Here is a 12,428-nt window from a genome sequence, read left to right as displayed (position 1 = left end):
CAAGAATACACAGAAGAACTGTACAAAAAAGATCTTCACAACCAAGATAATCATGATGGTGTGATCACTCACCTAGAGCCAGACATCCTGGAATGTGAAGTCAAGTGGGCCTTAGAAAGCATCACTACGAATAAAGGTAGTGGAGGTGATGGAATTCCAGTTGAGCTATTTCAAATCCTGAAAGATGATGCTGTGAAAGTTATATCATCTACTACAGCTTAAATAAAGTAATAGATTAAGCAACTTCCCTGGTGGTGCAGTGGATAAGAATCCACCTGCCAATGCAGGGGACATGTGTTCAGTCCTTGGTCTGGAAAGATTCCACGTGCTGCTGAGCAACTAAGCCCATGCACCGCAACTGCTGACTCTCATACTAGGCCTGTGAGCTACAACTACTGAGCCTGCGTGCTGCAGCTGCTGAAGCCTGTGGGCCCTGGAACCCTTGCTCCACAACGAGAAGTCACTGCAATAAGAAGCCCATTCACTGCAACTAGAGAAAGCCAGCGCAGCAACTAAGGCCCAGTATAGCCAAAAATAATTATTAATAATTTTTTTTAAAAGAAATCGATTACTTAATAAAAATTGACAACAACAAGAGTTTCTATTCCCCTATGGTCTATCATACAATAGGGCTGGAGCTTATAAACAGACTCAGTGTTTTCTACTTGCCTTATGCATTCTTTATCAAATATTTTAAATGCCTAGGCTGTGGCCTGCCTGCTAGGCACTGAGATTCAGACAGAAATTATTCTCATCACCAGGAGAAAAACAGTATTCATTTTAGACGTTCCTAGCAAAACTGGTAGCTCTTTGGAGGAACACATGATCTATATTCCCATTTGCATTCTGCACCCCCTGCCAGGTAGTTGGGAACACACTCAGTGCTTGCAGCATAGATGCATTAAAAAATGAAATAAGGTCTGGGAGAAGTCCTCAGTTTCCTGAAAGTCTGTCTCCCCAATTAATCCTCAGGTTGGCTTGAATAAAATTTTCCATTTCTTTCTCAAGAAAATAAAAATAAAATAAAATAAGGTCCAAGGCATGCTTCAGGTGGAAAGACCCCTCAAGGTCTTCACTGGGTGGGTAACTTTTGTTGCCAGCAATCAGAGAGTGGAGGAGGACTCCTCAAAAGACCTTGGCCTGGATACAGATCTGCCCCCCTCTTGTCTCCTCAAGGAACTTACATCTTTGCAGAGACTGATTTCAGCATTTTCAGGCACCTGTCACCAAGCATGGCATCCCAGGACAGGACCCTGTACAATAAAGTGTGGTTGTAAGTTTAATCTCATAACCCCCTTCAACATTGCACAAATTAGAACTTTGTTGTTTTTGTTTTTTTTGGCTGAGTTGGGTCTTAATTACAGCATGTGGGATCTTCACTGCATCATATGGAATCTTTTGTAGTGAACCATGGGCCCTCTGGGCTTCCTTGGTGGCTCAGATGGTAAAGAAACTGCCTGTAATGCAGCAGACCCAGGTTCGATCCCTGGGTCAGGAAGATCCCCTAGAGAAGGGAATGGCTACCCACTTCAGTATTCTTGCTTGGAGAATCCCATGGAGAGAGGAGCCTGGTGGGCTACAGTCCATGGACTTGCAGAGTGGGACAACTCTGAGTAAGCAACTAACACTTTCAAATGGACTCTCTAGCTGTGGCTCGAGGGTTCTGGAGCACAGAGGCTCAGTAGTTGTAGAGTGCAGGCTCAGTTGCTCTGGGGCAAGCGGGCTCTTAGTTCCCCATCAGGGGTTGAATCCAAGTCCCCTGCATTACAAGGCAAATTCTTAACCACTGGACCACAAGGGAAGTCCCAGAACATTTTCAAAAAGGTGTTTATGCTTATCTTTCATGTCCTTTCTTGAGTCACTCTAATTTTCTACCCTGAACCTATGTTACCTGCATATTTTTTAAGTTAAAAATTAAACAGTCCTCATGATGCCTCTTACAAGAAGCCTTTCCTGACTATTCCTTCATCTCCTCATGGTAGGTTTGGTTCCCTTCTCTTAGTTTCCACGGTACCCATGCTCACCCCTAGCATAGGACTTACCATAAGGTATTTTAATCACCTGCTAATCACTTACCTCCCCCTTAGACTGTGTTTTCCTTACGGCAGGTGCTGTGCCTTTTATAACTGCGTCCCTTGGGCCTTGACTGGGCCCTGGTACACAGAAGGAGCGTTTCTCTTTCCACCTCCCCTAACTGTCCTGCCTTTAACACCCACCCAAACCAAAGAAGACCTTCCTTTCAATCAACTGATTGAGTAAACTTTATTGCTAACAGTAAGAAAATGAAGGGGGAACGTCTCAAAAGTCCATTGTCCTGGGATCCAGGGTTTCCATCTCCTGTCTTCCTAGGGAACTTGCCCCTCACACATAGACAAGTTTTACTAAGCCTTGAGTACCCAACACTATGAAATGAATATGAGATAGTGAGGATTCCTGAAGGACTTTGTTGGCACGGCCATCTTGGGAATGCTGGAAGTCAAGGACCCTGAACATACTATTTGGGCAAGAGCTATACTGCTCGAGAATGAAAGGTAAAGGACAGGGAGGCAGAGAGCCAGGAACTAGAATTAGAACTTCAGACAAGACGTAAACTGGAGGGTGGAAAGGCAGTCAAGTCAGGAGTTTCTGTTTTGGAAGACAATTGATAGAGGAGGAAAAGAGCACCATACTAACACCAAACTTAACAGGCATTCAGTTAAATATGGGCTTCCCTTGTGGCTCAGCTGGCAAAGAATCCGCCTGCAATGTGGGAGACCTGGGTTTGATCCCTGGGTTGGGAAGATTCCTTGGAGAAAGGAAATGCCACCTGCTCCAGTATTCTGGCCTAGAGAATTCCATGGACTGTATGGTTTTTTACACCTTATACATTTTATACTTTTTATAATTAAATATACTCGGCAGAAAGGAAGACAGAAAGAGAGAAAGAAGCAAAAGTAGGAGGGCGTGGAGAAAGAAGATACAAGAGAAATAACCACTTAAATTATATAGGTTTTGGGACTTCCCTGGTGGTCCAGTGGCTAAGACTCTGCACTCCCAATGCAGGGAGCCTGGGTTCAATCCCTGGTCAGGGAAAGTGATCCTGCATGCTGTAACTAAGACCTGGCATAGTCAAATAAATAAATAAAAATGTTTTAAGGAAAGAAAAAAAACAGAAAAGAAATAATCGGTAGGCTTAAAAAATAAATGATACAGGTTTGTATGTGTGTGTGTTAGTTGCTCAGTCATGTCTGACTCTTTGTGACCTCATAGACTGTAGCTCACCAGCCTCCTGTGTCCATGGAATTCTCCAGGAAAGAATACTGGAGTGGATTGCCATTCCCTTCTTCAGGGAATCCTCCTGATCCAAAGACAGAACCTGGCTCTCCTGCATTGCAGGCAGATTCTTTACTACCTGAGCCACCAGAGAAGGCCATATAGGTATTTATATTTCATAATAAACAGGGGATCCTACCCAACATTCCACTCAGTGCTATTCGAGAAGAGTCTGAGAAGGGAGAATTGACATATACTTTACTTTTAGTGTACTGGAACTCAGCTTTGACTGCACTTGAATTACCAGGGGAGCCTTTATTGTTGTTCAATCACTCAGTTGTGTCCGAATCTTTGTGACCCCATAGACTGTAGCACTGGGCTTCCCTGGTGGCTCAACTGGTAAAGAATCCACCTGCAATGCAGGGGACCCTGGTTCGATTCCTGGGTCAGAAAGATCCTCTGGAGAAAGGAAGGCTACTCATTCCAGTATTCTTGGGCTTCCCTGGTGGCTCAGACCATAAAGACTTGGGAGACCTGGGAGACCTGGGTTCAGTCCCTCAGTTGGGAAGATAATCTGGAGGAGGGAATAGCATCCCACTCCAGTATTCCTGCCTGGAGAATCCCCATGGACAGAAGAGCTGGTGGGCTACAGCCCATCGGGTCGCAAAGAGTCAGACATGACTGAGCGACTAAGAACAGTACAGCACACAGACTGCAGCACACCAGGCTTCCCTGTCCTTCACCATCTCCCTGAGCTTGCTCAAACTCACGTCCATTGAGTTGGTGATGCCATCCAACCATCTCATCCTCTCTCAGCCCATTCTCCTCCTGTTCTTAGTCTTTCCCAGCATCAGGGTCTTTTCTAATGAGTCAGCTCTTCCCATCAGGTGGCCAAAGTATTAGAGTTTCAGCATCAACAACAGTCCTTCCAATGAACACCTAGGACTGATCTCCTTCAGAATGGACTGGTTGGATCTCCTTGCAGTCCAAGGGACTCTCAAGAGTCTTCTCCAACACCACAGTTCAAAAGCAACAATTCTTCAGTGCTCAGCCTTCTTTATGGGCCAACTCTCACATCTGTACATGACTACTGGAAACACCATAGTTTTGACTATAGAGACCTTCGTTGGCAAAGTAATATCTCTGCTTTTTAATACACTGTTTAGCTTTGTCATAGCTTTTCTTAAAAAGAGTGAGGGTCTTTTAATTTCATGGCTGCAGTCACCATCTGCGGTGATTTTGGAGCCCAAGAAAATAAAGTCTGTCACTGTTTCCATTATTTCCAAGAGGGGGAAAAAAATACATATATATATATATATATATATATATATATATATGTGTGTGTGTGTGTGTGTGTGTGTGTGTGTGCGTGTGCCTGGATCCCATCCTCAGATGTAATTAATTACTTAGAGATACAGCCTGGGCATCAGGCTGGTTAAAAGCTCTCAAGAGATTTTTTGGTAAAGTACACATAACATGAAATTTACTGTCCTAACCATTTTAAAGGATGTAATTCAACGCTATTAAATACATTCATAATGTTGTACAACCATCACCACCATTCATCTCCAGAACTCTTTCCTTGTAAAACTAAAACTCTGGACTCATTACACAATAGCCTTGGCAATCACCATTCTACATTCTGTCTCCAAGATTTTGACTCTTCTAAATACCTCACATAAGTGGACTTATACAGTATTTATTTTTTTGTGTCTGGCTTATTTCACCTAGCATAAAATCCTCAGAGTTCAACCATGTTGTATTGTATGTCAGAATTTCCCTCCTTTTTAAGCCAAATAGTATTCCATTGTATGTGTGTAACATATTTTGCTTATCTATTCATCCATTTATGAACACTTTGGTTGTTTCCAAATTTTAACTATTGTAAATGATGCTGCCATGAAATGGGTGTACAAATATCTCTTCAAGACCCTGCTTTCAGTTCTTCTGTGTGTATGGATCCAGAAGTGGGATTGCTGGATTACATGGTATTAATAATTTGGGAGGAGGGAATGATCCTACAGGAAATCAGAGTCCTATCAGTTGAGGAGGGGATGAAGGCTGGGCAGACAAAAACAACAGGTGTCTAGTACTGAGGAGAGGAAGAACTCTGGAGTGGGGCCTTAGCATAGCCAACTGTGGAGCTAGAGTTCCAGGAAGACTGAGTGGGCCTTAGAGAATCAATCTCTGGAGTTATAATTTGGGCCTTTGATTTTCTCTTCACTGGTGAAGCCTGAGAACAAGAGCTTCACTGGAGAAATAGAGGCCCCATAATATATATAATGGAACATTACTTGCCATAAACAAGAATTAAATACTGCCATTTGCAGCAATGTAGATGGACTTAGAGATTGTTATACTAGTGAAGTAAATCAGAAAGAGAAAGACAAATAGCCTATGATATCATGTATATGTGAAATCTAAAATGTGACACAAAGGAAGTTATTTACAAAACAGATACAGACTCACAGACATCAAAAACAGATTTATGGTTACCAAAGGGGAAGCAGGAAGGAATAAATTGGGAGTTTGGGGTTAGCAGATACAAACACCTACATATAAAATAGATAAACAGGGAGCTGCTGTATAACAAAGGCAACTATATTCAATATCCTGTAATATACCATAGTGGAAAAGAATCTGAAAAAGGATATAGATATATGAAATATATATATATGAAAGTGAAAGTATTAGTCACTCAGTTGTATCGGACTCTTTGGGACCCCATGGACTGTAGCCTGCCAGGCTCCTCTATCCACAGGAATTCTCCAGGCAAGAATACTGGAGGATATCACTCCCCACTGATAATCAGGGGGCAAAAGTTTTTATAGGCAGAGAGAAGGGCTACATTGCAGAAAGAGCACAGTCAGCTCTCACGGTCATCTTGAAATTGGCCATCAGAGTTGCGATCAGCATCCCCCTGATTATTTTCGGTACAGTTAATCTTCAATTCCAGGGTGGATTTGTTCCCATTTCCGTGAGACAAGTTCTCGAAATTGTGGCGGCTTATGTCATGGCTACAGTCTGGTCATTACGTAGTTAACTTCTCCCACCTGGTGGAGGTTTCAGTATCTATAAGACAGCTCACAGGATATGGCTCCAAATATTATCTATAGCCCTTGAGAAGGAACTAAAGGTCCTTAACTTTACTCTGTCTAATCTATTATTGTTTTGTTCTGTTTGACTGCTTTTCTTTGCTTCTGCATTTTCTCACTTCTCTGATTAAACTTATTCTTTGGCTAAGTTTTCCACAAACAAAAAGAAGGCTGAGGATATGAAGCCAAGGAACATAGGGTCTTGTTCTGTTTCAAAACTAACACAACATTCTGAATCAATTGTACTTCAATTACAATAAATAAATAAACTACCTGGATGTTTAAAAGCAGATTTCAAAGTAATAAAGGAGAAGAAACAACATGAAAGATTCCTGGGCAGGAGGACATGCAGGGACTCACCAAAGCTCAAGGCAAGAGCTCTGCCACCTGCCCATGACAAAGAAGGTCCCATCCATTGGTGCAGGTGGATAAGGGTTGTGTTTTCAGCACTCCCAGGTCACTAGCCATCGACTCACATAAATCCCACTGTGCGAGAGGTTCACGGGTCTTGTCGAGGGTGGTTGCACTGTGATGTTGAATTGTGAAAAATGTAGAGCAGTAACAGTCCTGATCACAAAAGCAGAGCATCTTAGAGAAACTCAGGAGACTAGATGTAGGTGAAAGCTAAAGAAGTCATTCAACACTGGAGTGATTCATCTAGGAAGCTGTGACATTTTCTTCCTTAGATATCTTTAAATAGACAATGAAATAAATTTCCAGCTAAATATCAACTCCTAGATGTCTTTTCTAGGTGCTGCCAGTCCTAAGGTTTTTTATTTTCTTAAAAGTTGAAAAGTAAAAATAGAAACCAGGATGTGTCTTTCAATTATAGTTTTGATGCCTCTTTGACATGTTGTATTAATTCCTGGCTTTCATATTCTGAAGCTTGGATGCTGAGATTTGAAGGATGAGTGGCTATTATCTTTATTCATCAGTTTTTAGAAAGATCTGAACCCTTTGGGCACAGCAGTTAAGAGAAGCCCAGGAAATAGCAATATTAAATTCCAATCTTGTTTTACCCGCTTCACTGTGGCAAAGCTCCTGACTTAAAACAAAAATACTTATTTATTTATTTATATTTGGCTGATCCTAATATTTAGCTGCAGTGTGTGAGGTCTTTAGTTGTGGCATATGGGATACAGCATCCCAACCAGGGATCAAAACTGGGCCCCCTGCGTTGGGAGCATGGAGTCTTAGCATCTGGACCACCAGGGAAGTCTTGCTCCTGACTTTTTTTTTTCCCCTGTAATTTTATTTATTTATTTTTGGCCGTGCTCGGTCTTTGCTCCCCTCGGGCTTTCTCTAGTTGAGGCCATTGGGGGCTACTCTCTGGTTGTAGTGTTCAGGCTTCTCATTGTGGTAGCTTCTCTCTTTGTGAAGAGCACAGGCTCTAGGGAACGTGGGCTCAGTAGTTGCAGCTCCCAGGCTCTAGAGCACAGGCTCAGTACTTGTGGTGCTCGGGCTTAGATGCTACTCAATATGTGGGATATTTCTGGACCACGGGTCGAACTCATATTTTCTGCACTGGCAGGTGGATTCTTTACCACTGAGCCACCAGGGAAGCCTCCTGACTTCTTTAAGCTTCATTTCTTTCTCCTTTTTATCCCCTACCTCTTCTTTTCCTATCACTTGCATATTGATCTTGATAAAACCAAAGCACTAATGATATCAGAGACATTAGTTTAATTTTTAATTATCTTTAAATGTGCCCAGTAGGAAAAAAATACTTACCCTTCCCTCCTCTATTCTATGGTTCTAACAGAATAATTCCCACTAATTTTATAGAATAATAATAAGCTTATAGCGACTTCCCTGGCAGTGCAGTGGTTAAGACTCTGTGAAGACAAGGGGTGCAGTTTTGATCCTTGGTCAGGTAACTAAGATCTCATATGCTGCATGGCATGACTGGGAAAAAAAAAAAAAACAACTTATAAACTAATAATTCCCTTTAATTTTCTTACAAATAAACGCAACTGGTTGGAGAGAGGACTGGTGTAAAGAGTTTAAATCAATGTTGACCCAGAACTAAGAAAATAATTCAGAGTTCACACTATTAATTGTGAGTCAGTAAGTGTTATTTTCCCGAAAAAAAAAAAAAAAAAAAAAACACTGGGAGTCGGAAAAGGAAGTCAGGAATATCATCCTGACAGAAACTTCCGTTTTCATTTTTGGCAGCGAGGGATGCAGGAATCCTAGGTCCTCAACCAGGGATCAAACCCAAGCCCAGTGGAAGCATGGAGCCCTAACCACTGGTCTGCCAGGGAATTCCCAACTGTCCCTTCCAACCCAAAGGTTTTTTGGCTCTCATGTTCATCTATTTGCACTTCTAACCCCTGCAGGTTGGCCCTTCTTGGGTAGCATGAAGACAGGGTCATCTGTCCTTTATCCTAAAGCACCATGGGTCTGAGCTGCCACCAGTTCAGGTACAGCCCCTCTTGTTAATTGCTGTCTCTTCAGCATCCGTGCAACACTGGACATCTAGTAGGCGCTCAGTAAGTACTGGTGAAATGACATGAAATAACCAGTGAATAAATGAATGACTAGAACCAGTGGTGTTTGCCTGCACTTGTTGCAGAATTGAGATGGTGGAGGCATCCACCCTTCTCTTAATGCTGAGTTTAGAGACCCCCCACGAGCAGGAAATTTAGGCCAGTATCACCCTTACAGACTTCCCCCAACAACCATACTCTGAGGAAAGTGATCAACCCTGGCTGAGCTGACGTGGAGGGTTGTCAGCCTGTGATGTTTGCTCTTCTGATCCATCTGTAGAAACTCAGGCTTCCTCTCTCGCAGCTGTGCTTTGAGGTAATGAGATGTCTCCACATTCTTCCTTTCCGGACGGCCTGTGGTGAACTGAAATCCTCCTTTCACTTTGAAAGTAGCTTCTTTGCAGCTCCTGCGCGTCAGAAGCAGGGCAAGCATGCCTATAATCCATTCACTCTTCCTATTGGCTTAGTAATTGTGTTTCCAGCCAGGAGACCATCACCTGATCCCAGAGGCCAGCCCCCTTTTCACCCAGAGAGGCCACCAGTGACTCAGATGTGGATCTGTTTTTCTGAAACCCCAAGGCAGATGGAGCTGTGGCCAGGCTGCTAGTGGGTGGGGCCCAGATGATCTGTGCTTCCTTTAACAGTTTATTCTGAGAGAGCTGGCAGAAACCAAAACGTGGAGATCAGAGAGAGGCTGTGGGATAGGAGAGTGTCCTTGACTTTATCCTTTTTAACATCTCTCTGATGACTATCTCCCTCTTTGTTAAATCAGTGAAAAAACTGTCCTTTATGAGAAAACCTTTTTTTTTTTTTTGGCTGCCCGGTATGAGAGATCTTGGGATTCCAAGGTGGCACTAGTGGTAAAGAATCCACCTGCCAAGGCAGGAGACGCAAGAGACATGGGTTCCATCCCTGGGTTGGAAGATCCCCTGGAGGAGGAATACTGGCAACTCCAGTATTCTTGTCTGGGAAATCCCATGGACAAAGGAGCCTGGTAGGCTACAGTCCTCGGGGTCACAAAGAGTCCACCACAACTGAGCAAGCAACAACAACATGTGGAGTCTTCGTTCCTGGAAACCCACACTCTTGCTCCTTGCAGGGAAGCGTGGAGTCTTAACCACTGGACTGCCAGGAAGTCCCGCTTTCATAAGAAAACCTTGATCTTAGTTCTGAAAAGAAGGCAGGAAGGGTGGCTTCTACACACAGCTCTGGGCTTGGAATTGTTTTTCTAAGTTAAAAGGCCAAGCACGTCATGAACTTGAATGTATACCAGGTAGCCATAAGCAGTTCAGCAGGGAGGAGCAGAGATAACTCCCGAGTAAAGGTTCTTTGAGGATGGGAGAGAGAACCTTTTCTTGAAAGGGAACATTTCAAGCCTAGCAACCTTCTTACATGGAAGGGCGTCTTCCAAGCGCCTACTCAACGCTGGTCCAGACTTGATTGCATGGTATCGTTCTATAGACACTGGGATTATTTCTCAGCTTGTGGCAATACCAGAGACTTTGTTTTTTCTTTTTGCTTTTCTATGATGGTTAAAGGAGGAAATGCTAATTGGGCCTCTGCAAAGCCAAAGCATATAAATAACCCAAACCACAAATAGAGAAGTCCTTTAGATGTAAACCCCAGCTCTTATGACTGGTTCTTAGTTCATACTAAATTTCTCAGAGCTGTATGAGCCTCACAGGACTAACCATTACTTACTTCTTTTCTAAATGCAAAAGGCGGGACTTCCCTGGCAGTTCAGCAGCTAAGATTCAGCGTTTCCACTACTGGGAGCATGGGTTCAGTTCCTGGTCAGGGAACTAAGATCTGGCATGTGGCTCTGTATGGCCAAAAATTAATAATAATAACAATAAAAATTAAATGCAAAAGGCCCTTTGTGCACATGTACTAGGATAGAACCTTTGTACATAGATCTTTCTTGTCCTGAGAAGTCAAATACATCCTTCTTTCATGAATGAAAGATGGGCATGGACTTGATCAGTTCCAGGGATGGTAAATTTGATTGCATCACTGAACAGAAATCGTGAGAACCATATCTACCACCAGGACAGACACAGAAGGCAAAAATGGAAATGAATTAAGATAAAGTCATCTGAAATGTACAAAATCATTATCTGAAAATACCAGCAAGAGATTTGGTCTTTAGAGTTTCCAGGAGAACTTAGCTAGGTTACCAAAAATTAGATTGCTTTCATATTAAACAATTAACTTCCTCACAGCAAATTTGCTTGATTTAAATATTCCTTTGAAAGTCTAAGAAGCTGACATAATAGCTAGGATAGCTATGAACCTTATTGTCAAAGAGGGAGTGGGGGTAGGAAGGAGCAGGCAAACCATTTCTTGCTCAAGAAAAAATTCTATTAGTCTAGCCCCAGACCAGAGACTTCAGATTTGACTAGTCCTAACTCAAGTAGTTTAATAAAACCAAAAAAGAAGTAAAGAAAGAAATTGTGAGAGATACACCTACAGAGCAGGGGGGCAGATTGTGAAGGGCTTCTCTTGTCAGACTGAGAGCTTTGCTCTGCAAACAAAAGGAATAGAGAACTGGGGAGTAATAAGAAAGAAAATTATGTTTATTTCATGTGTCCCATGAAACACAAACCTCAAGAAATGCTTCTTGAAAAAATGGTCACATGGACATATAAGTTTTGGAAAGCCAGTCGACTCTAGTCCTGGAATCTCCTGGAGATTCATTTGTTTTAAAAGTCCCTGAAATGTCACAAGAAACTGATTTTATTCTGCTTAGTCCAGGGAAAGAGGAAAACACAAAGGAGAATATATTGTTGACAAATCTATTCAAGTTTTCTAGTTCACTTCACAGCAATGAATTGATAGGTCGCCTTTTTTTTTTTTAATTTGTGGGGCTTTCCTGGTGGCTCAGATGGTAATGGAATAATGTCCAATTAATGTAGTATCACACAAATATAACTCACATGTTCAAACTCTAGCAGCGAGTGACCTCAAAATAAAGTCCCATGATTGTAATATGAAAAAACCCAGTGCTCAGGGACTTCCCTTATGGTCCAGTGCTTAAGAATCTGTCTTGTAATGCAGGGGACACAAGTTCGATCCCTGCTTGGAGGACTAAGATCCCACATGCCTCAGAGCAACTAAACTGGTGTGCCAAAACAAGAGAGTCCCCACGTGACAGTGAAAGATCCTGAGTGCTGCAACTAAGACCCTTGGCAGCTAAATAAATAAACTCAATGCTCAGCGCCTCTAACAGAAAGTCTTGGGTTTCTAGAGATTCTCCTCTGAAGATATTCCTGGGATGCTCACAGGTCTAGTCCCAAAGCCCTTTGTGTGATAACTGCTCAGTCATGTCTAACTCTTTGTAACCCCATGGACTGTAGCCCGCCAGGCTCTTTTGTCCATGGGATTCCCCAGGCGAAGAATACTGGAGTGGGTTGCCATTTCCTTCTCCAGGGGATCTTCCCAACAGGGATAGAACCCAGATCTCCTGAATTACAGGCAGATTCTTTACCATTAGAGCCACCAGGGAAGCTGTAATGCTCTTTAGGCTTGGCCAGTTTGATTCCAGTTAAGCCCTTTTTCCTATTAGGAGAACAAATGGGCTAGAGAGACCCTG

At 42.7% G+C, this 12,428-nt stretch overlaps 1 non-coding gene across 1 annotated transcript; it reads left to right on the top strand.

Annotated features, from left to right (window-relative positions):
* The first annotated feature begins 2,999 nt into the window (after nucleotides 1-2,999).
* Nucleotides 3,000-3,072, top strand: TRNAG-CCC. Its single transcript has one exon. It is a non-coding gene; the product is annotated as a tRNA-Gly (tRNA).
* The last annotated feature ends 9,356 nt before the right edge of the window (nucleotides 3,073-12,428 follow it).

The sequence above is a fragment of the Oryx dammah genome, unplaced genomic scaffold (assembly GCF_014754425.2).
Source record: "Oryx dammah isolate SB20612 unplaced genomic scaffold, SCBI_Odam_1.1 HiC_scaffold_25, whole genome shotgun sequence".
Classification (NCBI taxonomy): Eukaryota; Metazoa; Chordata; class Mammalia; order Artiodactyla; family Bovidae; genus Oryx; species Oryx dammah.
The sequence above is the reverse complement of the archived record's forward strand: the minus strand, read 5'-3'. Positions and strand labels throughout refer to the sequence as shown.